Source organism: Callithrix jacchus, chromosome 9 (assembly GCF_049354715.1).
Source record: "Callithrix jacchus isolate 240 chromosome 9, calJac240_pri, whole genome shotgun sequence".
Taxonomy (NCBI): domain Eukaryota; kingdom Metazoa; phylum Chordata; class Mammalia; order Primates; family Cebidae; genus Callithrix; species Callithrix jacchus.
This window is the reverse complement of record NC_133510.1, coordinates 125,356,012-125,364,215: the sequence shown is the minus strand read 5'-3', so window position 1 is coordinate 125,364,215 and position 8,204 is coordinate 125,356,012. Positions and strand designations below refer to the sequence as shown.

At 49.0% G+C, this 8,204-nt stretch overlaps 1 long non-coding RNA gene across 1 annotated transcript; it reads right to left on the bottom strand.

The window, feature by feature from the left end:
- Positions 1 to 5,212: 5,212 nt before the first annotated feature.
- Positions 5,213 to 7,858, bottom strand: LOC144577693 (uncharacterized). Its single transcript, XR_013522178.1, has 3 exons — positions 7,655 to 7,858; positions 6,493 to 6,684; positions 5,213 to 6,284 (listed from the first exon to the last, which is right to left on the bottom strand). It is a non-coding gene; the product is annotated as an uncharacterized LOC144577693 (long non-coding RNA).
- Positions 7,859 to 8,204: the final 346 nt, after the last annotated feature.

The window sequence follows — 8,204 nt, the reverse complement described above, 5'->3', positions numbered from 1 at the left end:
TCAGCCTCCTGAGTAGCTGGGATCACCACACCCGGCTATTTTTTTGTGTTTTATTTTTTTAGTAGAGTCAGAGTTTCACCATGTTGGCCCGGCTCATCTCAAACTCCTGACCTCAGGTAATCTGTCCACCGTGGTCTCCCAAAGTGCTGGGATTACAGGCATGAGCCACTACGCTCACCCTCTTTCTTTTTTTGTTTTTGAGACAGAGTTTCGCTCTTATTGCCCAGGCTGGAATACAGTGGCGCAATCTCCGCTCATTGCAACTTCCACCTCCCAGGTTCAACAGATTCTCCTGCCTCAGCCTCCTAAGTAGCTGGGACTACAGGTGTGCACCACCACACCCAGCTATTCTGCTTATCTTTTGTGGAGACAAGGTCTCACTGTTGCCCAGGCTGGTCTGGAACTCCTGGGCTCAAGTGATCTGCCCACCTTGGCCTCCTAAAGTGCTGGGATTACAGGCGTGAGCCACTGCGCTGGGCCATCTTTTATTTCTATGTTTTGCCTAATTGCCCTAGAGAGAACCTCCAGAAAAATACTGATATTGACAACATTAAACACTTCTTGTTCCTGATCGTAGGGGCAAGCACCAGTCTCTCACCATGCAACGTGATGTTAGCTGTGGACTTTTTGTAGCTGCTCTTCATCAGGCTGGGCAAGTTCTACTCCATCTACTCCTGGTTTGCTGAATGTTCTTAGGTTGAAAGGTAAACCTCGGTTTTCCTTGTAAAATGAGGACAACAATCTCTATGTAGAGAGTTTTTTGAGGTTGAAACTAGGATAACATAAGGCCGGGTGCAGTGGCTCACACCTGGGGTACATCTGATCTAACCCTGTAAGCCTCTATTTCTTATCTCTAGCATGGGTATTATAAAGCACCTACCTCATGGGCAGGCAGTGGTAGATGTGATTTAAATAGTGAGACTGCTACGTGCCTGGGATGTAGAAACTGTGTGCTGTGATAGATGACAGATAAAATGAGCTGTGGTCCATGCCCTGAGAAAGGCGAGATAAAATGTGGTACTGACAGCAACATCACACGTGACGTTGGCAACAGAAATGGAGCACTGGCGGTGGGTCCAGTGCACAGCAGGGCGGGCGGGCCAGGCCACAGCAGGGAGAAAGCTCTCCCCTCCCAGGGAGGGAAATGCTGGCAGGGCACAGAGGGAAGAAGTGTGGAGGGTGGTTGAGTAGCCACAGGGCGCTCCTCTTGGTGGGGCCTGGGCTGTGTAATCAGAAGCAACGGGATTGATGTTACCGTTGCACTGAATGCTGAGCAATGAATGGAGATGGGGGGACTTACTCCAGGAGACATGTAAATTGAAATGCTCTGGCTGGGGGCAGGGGTGAAGGGAGGCAGAGTTTTGAAAAAAGAATGGGGGCTGGGTGCAGTGCTCACACCTGTAATCACAGCACTTTGGGAGGCCGAGGCAGGTTGGTGACCTGAGGTCAGGAGTTTGAGACCAATCTGGCCAACATGGTAAATCCTTGTCTCTACTACTAAAAAAAAAAAAAAAAAATAGCTGGGCATGTTGGCTCGTGCCTGTAATCCCAGCTACCCAGGAGGCTGAGGCAGGAGAATCGCTGGAACCAGGGAGGTGGAGGTTGCAGTGAGCCAAGATGGTGCCACTGCATTCCCGCCTGGGCTACAGAGTAAGACTCCATCTCAGAAGAGAGAGAGAGAGAGAGAGAGAGAGAGAGAGAGAGAAAGAGTGTGCAAGAAAGAAGGAAGGAAGGAAGGAAAAAAGGAAGGAGGAGAAAAAAAGAGAAAAGAAAAGGAAAAGAAAAAGGAATGAGGAAAGGCTGGGTGTGGTGGCTCACACCTGTAATCCCAGTGCTTTCAGAGGCCGAGGTGGGTGGACTGATTGAGCTCAAGTGTTTGAGACCAGTGCAGCCTGAGCAACATAGCAAGACTCTGTCTCTACAAAAAAAGGAAAAAGAAAAAGGGATAGATGTTAGAAAGCAGGATGATGTTGGCCAGGCACAGTGGCTCACGCCTGTAATCCCAGCACTTTGGGAGTTCCAGGTGGGCAGATCACAAAGTTGGAAGTTCAAGACCAGCCTGGCCAACATGGTGAAACACCATCTCTACTAAAAATACAAAAATTAGCCAGGCATGGTGGTGGAAGTCTGTAATCCCAGCTACTTGGGAGGCTGAGGCAGGAGAATCGCTTGAACCTGGGAGGCAGAGGTTGCAGTGAGCTGAGATGGCACCACTGTACTCCAGCCTGGGCAACAGAGCAAGACTTCATCTCAAAAAAAAAAAAAAAAAAGAAAGAAAGAAAAGAAAGAAGGATGATGTTTCCTGATTTTTTTTTTGATCAGCGCTGGGAGAGTTCTGTTAGGAGATAACAGAATTCTGACTTATACCAGCTGTGTGCATGGCATGGGATGGGACTGCAGTTAGCAACATTTTGGAGAAAGAATTCACAGCCCAAGATTCGATGAATGAGAAGGGGAGGGCAGGCTGTAGTGAAGAAAGAAAACTCAGAAATGCTGCCAGGGTGTTACTGACTGAGCTGACCAGTCTTTGTGGTGGCCTTGATATAAACCGAGACAGTCTGTCAGGAATTGGAACAGAGATGAAGAATAAGAAAAGTTGCTGCCTTTATAGGTGCTGACTACAAACTCAGCATACGTAATTCTAGGAATCCACAGGAGAGGTGTGATTATTATCCACACTTCATAGAAGACCTCCAGGCACAGGACTGCGTCACTCACCCAGGCAGTCACTCAGGACCCAGATCTCGAGTGAATAGTACTTCATGATGAAGACTTTTGATTTCATCTTTTTTTTAAGATGGAGTTTTGCTCTGTCATCCGGGCTGGTATGCAGTGGTGTGATCTTGGCTCGCTGCAACCTCTGCCTCCCCAGTTCAAGCGATTCTCCTGCCTCAGCCTCCTGAATAGCTGGGACGACAGGTGCCTGCCAACATGCCAGGCTAATTTTTTGTATTTTTAGTGGAGACGAGATTTCACTATGTTGGCCAGGCTGATCTCAAACTCCAGACCTCAGGTGATCTGCCTCCAGACCTCAGGTGATCTGCCTGCCTCGGCCTCCCAAAGTGCTGGGATTATAGGTGTGAGCCATCACACCCAGCCTTAGATTTCATTCTCAATGCAATGGGAAGCTGCTGGAAGTGGAAGCAGCATCTTTTTAAAAGACGTTTCCAGGCTGGATGTGATGTCTCATGCCTATAATCCCAGCACTTTGGGAGGCCGAAGTGGGCAGATCACTTGAGGTCAAGAATTCAAGACCATCCTGGCCAAGATGGTGAAATTCCATCTCTACTAAAAATATAAAATTTAGCCAGGCATGGAGGCAGGTACCTGTATACCTGTAATCCCAGCTAATCAAGAGGCTGAGGCAGGAGAATCGCTTGAACTCAGGAGGTGGAGGTTGCAGTGAGCTGAGGTTGCATCCCTGCACTCCAGCCTGGGTGACAGAGTGAGATTCCATCTCAGCAGGGGAAGCGGGGAAGCCAGGGCCGTCTGTATTCTGGAGGTGTTATTGAGGAGACTTGCTAATAGGCTGAATATGGGAAGAGAGGGAAAGGGAGAGGCCAGGGTTCTGTCTGAGTTTCCCGCTGGAGCAGCTGGGGAGACACCAATGCAATTTATCAGGATGCAGAGCGTTTGCAGAAGAACAAGTTTTGGGCACAGAGCTGGAAAGTAAGGTTAGTTAGAGGGAGAGAGACTTGAGAAAGAGAAACTCGTGAATAGAGAGGAAGGAGGCAATGAAAAAGGAGAAAAATGCAAGGGACAGAAGAGATCACCAACAAGAGAAAGCCCCAATGGGGAACAAAGGGAATGGTCCAGGAAAAGACAGCACCTCTGCAATGTGAGATTTGGCCGCTGTTCCTGTGAAGTTTGCTCTTCCCTAAGGGGCTCTGCATGGGAGCTCCCTTCTGCCTCCTCGCCCCCACAACCCTTTGCTGGTTGATCTCTGCTTGTTCTGCTGGTTCCTGGCTCAGAAGCCACCTACCACAACCTACCACAGTTATCAACACAGATTTTATTGCATTTACAGTAAATACTGTCGTATTCGCTGAGCCTCATTCAAATACAACCTTCAGTACACGCATCTTTTTTTTTTTTGAGACAGAGGCTCACTCTGACACCCAGGCTGGAATGCAGTGTTGAGATCTCAGCTCACTGCAACCTCTGCCTCTGGGTTCAAGCAATTCTGCTGCCTCAGTCCCTCTAAGTAGATGGGATTACAGGCATCTGCCACCATGCCCAGCTAATTGTTTTTTGTATTTTTAGTAGAGACGGGGTTTCAACATGTTGCAGCCTGATCTCGAACTCCTAACCTCAGGTGATCCACCCACCTCAGCCTCCCAAAGTGCTGGGATTACAGGTGTTAGCCACTGCTCCTGGCCTTTTTTTTTTTTTTTTTAAAGAGTCTCGCTCTGTTGTCCAGGTTGGAGTGCAGTGGCATGATCTTGGCTCACTGTGACCTCTGCCTCCTGGGTTCCAAGCGATTCTCTGGTCCCAACCTCCCAAGTCCCTGGGATTATAAACATGCACCACCACACATGGCTAATTTGTGTATTTTTAGTAGAGACAGGGTTTCGCCATGTTGGCCAGGCTGGTCTCAAACTCCTGACCTCAAGTGGTCCCCACTCCTCGGCCTCCCAAAGTGTTAGGCGTGAGCCATTGTGCCCAGCCAGTACACACATCTTGATCAAAGGAGAATAAAAAAGGAAGAGTTGGGTAAACACACAGCAAGTATTAGGGAAAGGAGGGAGAGAAGCTAGAGAAACTTACACAGATCTCAGTACATACAGGAGAGTTGACCCAAGGTCATTAGAGTCCACTGATAGTGGTGCTGGGAACTTAAAAGACACCAACAGGTTGGAATCAGGGCTGTGGGACAGGTGAGGGGGGCAGGTGGGGAGGACCACTAACCCCTGCTCACTCAGGCCCACCCCCACTGCAAAACTGTAATAGAAACAACCAGCTCTGTTCAGTACTTCCCCCAGGAGTGAAAATCAGTCAGACTAGATGAAGAGATTAGATTGCTCACTGTGCCATACCCATTAAGGCAGGAGAGGAGACTCTTATCTTAAAAAGCTTTTCCTCTCTCTACCCAATAAGGGTTTTCTAGCTAATGATTTTCAGTAAAACAGAGTATCTGATCAATCAGAATGCCCCATTCCCCGGGTTTCTCACTAACTGTGATTCTGTAGCTTTTCACAAAGCCTTTGGAAACTTTTTTTTTTTTTTTGAGACAGAGTTTCTGGACTAGTGTGATATATTCTAGGAAGAAAAAAGAAAAAGAAAAAAGAGTCTGGGTGTGGTGGCTCATGCCTATAATCCAAGCACTTTGGAGGCCAAGACGGGCGGATCATCTTGGTCAGGAGTTCAAGACCAGACTGACCAACTTGGTGAAACCTGTCTTAAAAAAAAAAGAAAAGAAAAAAGAAAGAGACAGAGTTTCACTCATGTTGCTGAGGATGGAGTGCAATGGCAAGATCTCGGCTCACCACAACCTCCACCTCCCGGGTTCAAGTGATTCTCCTGCCTCAGCCTCCCTAGTAACTGGGATTCCAGGCATTTGCCACCACACCCAGCTAATTTTGCATTTTTAGTAGAGATGATGTTTCTCTCTGTTGGTTAGGCTTGTCTCAAACTCCCAATGTCAGGTGATCCGCCTGCCTAGGCCTCCCAAAGTGCTGGGATTATAGGCATGAGCCACCATGCCCAGCTGCCTTTGGGAACTTTTAAATGACCAATATTGCAGACATATATGCAATTCTGGAACTGGTATTAAAAAGCATACTTACAGCTTGTGTGGTGGCTCATGTCTGTAATCCCAGTACTTTGGGAGGCCGAGGCATGTGGATCACTTGAGGCCAGGAGTTTGAGACCAGTCTAACTCACATGGTGAAACTCTGTCTCTCCTAAAAATATAAAAATTAGCCCAGCCTGGTGTCCGGCACCTGTAGTCCCAGCTACTTGGGAGGAGGAGGTATGAGAATCACTTGAACACAGGAGGCAGAAGTTACAGTGAGCTGAGATTACACCGTTGCCCTCCAGCCTGGGCAACAGAGAGTCTGTCTCAAAAAAAAAAAAAGAAAGAAAGAAAGCAAAGAAAAGCATACATAACAGAAGAAATCCATATGGTGTCTGCAGTGTGCTTCAGAATAATGGAGGCGGGCATGAGGTCTCAGAAGAAAACAAAACTGGCCCTGAGTTGACAGTTGCTAAGTGGATGATGGGCGTTCTTGATGAGATGAGGGTTCATCACACTGTTCTCCACTTCTGTGTGCACTGGAGATTTTCTGAACCCAAAAGGTAAAAAGTGTATTCATTAAGCTCCAGGATAAATTCAATCATACCACCCTATACAAATCTAATTTCAGATCTTGACCAAAAATAAGGGAAACCATGTTCTGCAGAAGCAAGTCCGTATCAAGATGAAATGCTTTTCATGCCATTTAGAGATTAGTCTTATATCTACAATTACTCAAGTTGAAGTTTTGAAATTACCTATGTAGTCTTCAGAGTCAACACCCTCTGACCCCCCTTCCTCCCCAGCCCTGCCAGTGCCCAGGGCGGTGGACAGAGGCAGCTGGAGCGGGGTGGGCGCAGCGAGGGTTCATCCACAGGCTATCTGGATGTCTGCTCCTGCCAGGTCTGTGTGAGGTACGGCACCAGGCCCTCGTCCTGGGGGCTCAGAATCTGGTGGGGAAGAGAAACTGTGTAATCACAACATGATCGGTGTCCTGGGAGCCACTCCGACGCCGGACTCTGTGTGTGTGCCTGCCTGAGCGTGGGGAGGGAATATGAAGGCTGCTTTCTGAGGATCTGATGTTTAAGGAAGAACCTGAAGGGAAAGAGTAGAGATGGGGAAGGGCTTGGGCAGAGGAGACAGGCCCTGGGAAAACTGTAAAGGGCAAAACCAAACCAAACCTGGTGTGTTCAGAAAGTGAAAAACAGCCAAGAAAGCAGGGGAGGGGTCTCCATGAGGGCCTGGGCCTTTATCTGGAAAGTGCTGGAAAAATTGAAGAGCAACCTGGCTAGACTTGGGCTTTTGAAAGTTCATGCCATGGATGTGGAGGATGGATGAGGCCACTGCCTGAGCTGCTTGGGCAATGACATGACTTGGATGGAGGTGATGGCAGTGGGGATGGAGAAAAGTGGGCGACGTGTTTAGAAGAAACTGAGAAGAGAAACTCGGCAGGACTTGGTATTGGGAGGGAGAGGAAGGGCCTCGGGGATAATTCTCTGGATTTGGGCTTGGGGAATTGGGGATGGAGAGGCCCCTTACAGGATGGAAAAGCCTGTTAACAGGCTCTACCCGTGTGGCCTTGCTACCTCGGACGTGACTCTGGTTTGCCTGTAAATGCAATAAACCATGCCACCACCTTGAGAACCGTTCAGGGCCATATACACCCCTGCAGCAGCCCAGAGTGTATGCCTGAGCTCGGCCCAGCGCACAGAGGAATGGCACTCCATCCTTCTCCTGTCCCTGTTTCTCCCTCCCCCACCCACCCAATCTCTGCTTTCTCCTCCAGTCATGCCTCTACCGTCTTTTAGAAATCCCAGGTAAGTATGGAGCGGCATTCAAAACATGAACACAGACCCCTGTTGCTGAGCTCAGTGGAAACTTGAGTTCCTTCCAGCCCAAAGGAGCCTGTGAGGCACTCACCTTTCCCTCTAGGACCCCCGGTTCTCAAGGCCCAGGCTTGCTTTGAGTCATGGAGACTTGTCCTCAGGGGAGGCATGGGGGTTTGATTAGACAAGAGCCTGTGCATCAACCCACGGCATTCTACATTGAGTTCCAGATCCTGGCAGTCATCCCGTGAAGCAACCCCACGGCTCTGTGCGGGCTGGCTCTTCTCACTGGGTCACCCTGTCCAAGCACAAGGAGCCAGTGGGTGGGTGCGGGGCCCAGGAAAATGGCAGAGAAAAAGCTTCTACATTAAACAGAGATGAGCCAAACCTTCTTGGTACCTGAACAAAGGGACATTTCTAAATGGTCAGCTTTCTAGTCTTTCCCATCTCTGGTGTGGGGTCAGTAACAAGCAGGGGGACAACAGTGCGCGGAGGCACCACTGTTTCTGAAGCCTTTGCAGAGCTGGGCCAGTGCCCCCTGTGCTCCTGAACACTCAGACACACGTGACCTCACGTGAAACTGTCAAGCATGCAGGGCTGATGCTGTCTGCCCAAATCCTGGATGAGGAAACAGGAAGTTTATA